This window comes from Neophocaena asiaeorientalis, unplaced genomic scaffold, assembly GCF_003031525.2.
Source record: "Neophocaena asiaeorientalis asiaeorientalis breed wild unplaced genomic scaffold, Neophocaena_asiaeorientalis_V1.1 scaffold295, whole genome shotgun sequence".
NCBI lineage: Eukaryota > Metazoa > Chordata > Mammalia > Artiodactyla > Phocoenidae > Neophocaena > Neophocaena asiaeorientalis.
This window is the reverse complement of record NW_020174718.1, coordinates 641,744-645,406: the sequence shown is the minus strand read 5'-3', so window position 1 is coordinate 645,406 and position 3,663 is coordinate 641,744. Positions and strand designations below refer to the sequence as shown.

Sequence of the window (3,663 nt, the reverse complement as noted above, 5' to 3'; positions counted from 1 at the left end):
CCTTGAAAACATTATGCTATATGAACGAAGCCAGACACAAAAGACCACATACTGTGCTCACTTCAGCAGCACACTTACTATTAATAAAATTTGAAACAATACAGAGAAGATTAGCATGGCCCCTGCGCAAGGATGACATGCAAATTCATGAAGCATTCCGTGTTTTTTGGGGACAATGGCAATAATATGTAATATATAAATATATTACAATAATATTGTAATATTCAGCAGGCGGACTCTCAACCACTGCGCCACCAGGGAAGCCCTAAATGGGTCAATTTTATGGTATATATATAATTTATATCTCATTAAAGCTGTCAAAAATATACATTGCATAGTTCTAGATGAAACCTTTCATGAATGGAAATTGAGGTTCACCTACCAGGCTAGAAACTTGGTTGGTAAGCTTTCACTGTTCTTCTTTTTATCAGACCTGAAAATGCAGGTCTGAGGAATAAGAGATTTGTCCATACCTCTATGATCCCTTCCATTTCAACATTCTCTGCATCCTCAAAATTAATGAGACTGAGAGAGAGAGAGAGAGAGAGATGATATCAAGTTTTACAGGTTATGATTCCATTGCTGCTATGGCATATAATGGAATCACAGATCAATTTACTCATTCATATACGTGCATATCAATTAGAAGGCAATCCTTCATTTTAGTAGATTAGGTGGTAGCTACTCTCTGGATGATTCAGAAGCATTTAAAGTCTTCACACCTCAGAGAGTTCCCCTTTCTGTTCTGTCCCCAACTCCCTTAGCTTATTTTGGCCTAGGCTTTGATTCTAATAGTTCTGTCAAATATACACTACACAGGGCTTCCCTGGTGGCGCAGTGGTGGAGAGTCCGCCTGCCGATGCAGGGGACACGGGTTCGTGCCGCGGTCCGGGAGAATCCCACATGCTGCGGAGCGGCTGGGTCCGTGAGCCATGGCCGCTGAGCCTGCGCGTCCGGAGCCTGTGCTCCGCAACGGGAGAGGCCACAACAGTGAGAGGCCCGCGTACAGCAAAAAAGAAAAAAAAAAAACACTACACAAAGTGTTTGATTAATGGATTTTGATCAAGATGGAGGGGAGATTCCAGTGGCTTGCCACAGAACCACATTGTTACCAACATCACTGAAGACACTGACTCCTCATCCAATTTGTTAGTTACTCAAGGATAGGAGGGGCAGAATATTACATAATAGAGTGAAGATTAAAAAGTATCTCAGTAAGCTGGAACAAAGTGCTGAAACAAACAAAATCAAATTAAATAAGAATAGATATATTGTAAAAGTTCAATAAATCCATTTCACATGAACAGAATGAAGGAGACCCAGCTTCATAATCACTCATTTAAAAGAAGTTGGTGGGATGTAAATTGGTGCAGCCACTGTGGAAAACAGTATGGAGGTTCCTCAAAAAACTGAAAATAGAACTACCACATGATTCAGCAATTCCACTGCTGAGTATATATCCAAAGAAAATGAAAACGTTAATTTGAAAAGATACATGGACCCCAATGTTCAAAGCAGCATTATTTACAATAGCCAAGATATGGAAGCAACCTAAGCATGCATCAACGCATGAATGAATAAAGAAGATGTGGAGATATATATACACAATGGAATACTACTATGCCACAAAAATGAATGAAGTTTTGCCACATGCAATGACACAGGTGGAACTGGAGGGTATTATACTAAGTGAAATAAGTCAGAAAGAGAAAGACAAATACTGTCTGATGTCACTTATATGTGGAATCTAAACAACAAAACAAACTAGTGACTATAACAAAAAAGAAACAGACTTACAAATATAGAGAACGAACTAGTGGTTACCAGTGGGGAGAGGGAAGAGGGGAGGGGCAAGATAGGGGTAGGGGATTAAGAAATACAAACTACTGGGAATTCTCTGGCAGTCCATCCAGTGGTTAGGGCTTGGCACTTTCCCTGCCGTGGGCCCAGGTTCAATCCCTGGTCAGGGAACTAAGATCCTGTAACCCGTGCAGCGTGGCCAAAAGAAAAAAAAGAGAGAGAGAGAGATACAAGCTACTATGTACATTAAAAAAATAAGTTACAAGGATATACTGTACAGCCTTCCCGCGTGTGGCCAAAGAAAAGAGAGAGAGATACGAACTGCTATGTATAAAATAAATAAGTTATAAGGATATATTATTGTACAGCACAGAGAGTAGAGCCAATATTTTCTAGTAACTATAAATAGAGTATAACCTTTAAAAACTGTGAATCACTATGTTGTACACCTGAAACTTACATAATTTTGTAAATCAACTATAACTCAGTAAAATAGATGTTGGTGGGTTTTACGTGCCAACAATTTCCATGTGAATGGGATATATGATTTATTTATAAGAAGAATATTATGGTCACGGGCAGCAGTAACAGAAGTGTAGAATCCAGTTGACCTTTGGAGTACTGCATACAATACTGAAGGTAACATTTTAAGAGGTATATTACAGAGTAGTCATTCAACAACCGTCAACAAATAACTGAGGCAGCAGCATCAGACACCATGCTTGGGACAGGGAATATAGGAAAACACAAGAAAACAAGGTCCTTGTCCTTGTGAAGCTTGTAAGCTGTCAGCAAGGCAGGCCTTGATTCAGTCATTATGAGCACGGTGGATATTACAGAGGGAGAGGGCAGGGCTCATGAGAGCAGGTAAGGGCAGGCCTAGCCTACATGTCCTTCCACAGGAACATCACCTGGAATGGTGAGGGGTTGGGAAACAGTAAGGCATAGTTGAGAGGCGTGGGGATAGATAATCTAGACAAGAGAGAATTGATAGGGTGTAGTGAAGTGCAGTTATGTGGATGAAGAATCAACCAGAGGGGAGAATTAGGATCAATAGGGAAAGATTACAAGAAGACTTTCTGTGTGGATAACTTCCTCGGACAACAGAGGAGCTGACAATACAGTACCGCAGCGAGCTTGCCAACACAGAAAGTATTCAAGCTGATGACCTTGTGCTGGACTAGATCAGGGGTCAGCATTTTCTGTAAAGGGCCACACAGTAAACACTGTAGGCCTTTCGGTCTACACAGTCTCTGTGGCAACTACTTAACTCTGCCATGCATAAAGAGGGTCACAGATAACGTGTAAATAAATGAATGTGGCTGCCTTCCAATAAAACTGCATTTATGGATCCTGAAATTTGAATTTCATATAATCTTCACATGTCATGAAATATTCTTCTTTTGATTTTTTTCCAACATTTTTAGCTTGTGGGCTGAGGAAATACAGGCAGTGGGCCAGATTCAGCCCACGAGTTGTAGTTTGCCCATCCCTGGACAAGATGATGTTGGAGTTTGCGTCCAGTTCTGAGACTCTGAGGTTGAGTAAAACCTGACAGACATGGCATGTCTTTTTAAACTCATCATCCTTTTCCAATAGTTATAACTATAGGTAACACTAATTGAGACCGAAGCATAGAGAATGTTTCACCGCAACAAACTGGCAAACTGGGATTTGAACCCAGACAGCCTGGCCCCAGAATCATTTTTCTGTATATTCTTTCAGCTGATCTATGCAACAGACCTGGTCTTGCCTGTGCTCTAAGTGGGAAAATAATAAGCACAGAATTGTTAGGTGACCTACGCACACTCACAAGGGGATAAAGCACCAGGAGCAGAGTTCAGTCTGACACTCAGCACGCCC

The 3,663-nt window shown here is 41.0% G+C and overlaps 1 non-coding gene across 1 annotated transcript; it reads left to right on the top strand.

The window, feature by feature from the left end:
• The first annotated feature begins 64 nt into the window (after positions 1 to 64).
• Positions 65 to 167, top strand: LOC112409749 (U6 spliceosomal RNA). Its single transcript, XR_003005227.1, has one exon. It is a non-coding gene; the product is annotated as a U6 spliceosomal RNA (small nuclear RNA).
• The last annotated feature ends 3,496 nt before the right edge of the window (positions 168 to 3,663 follow it).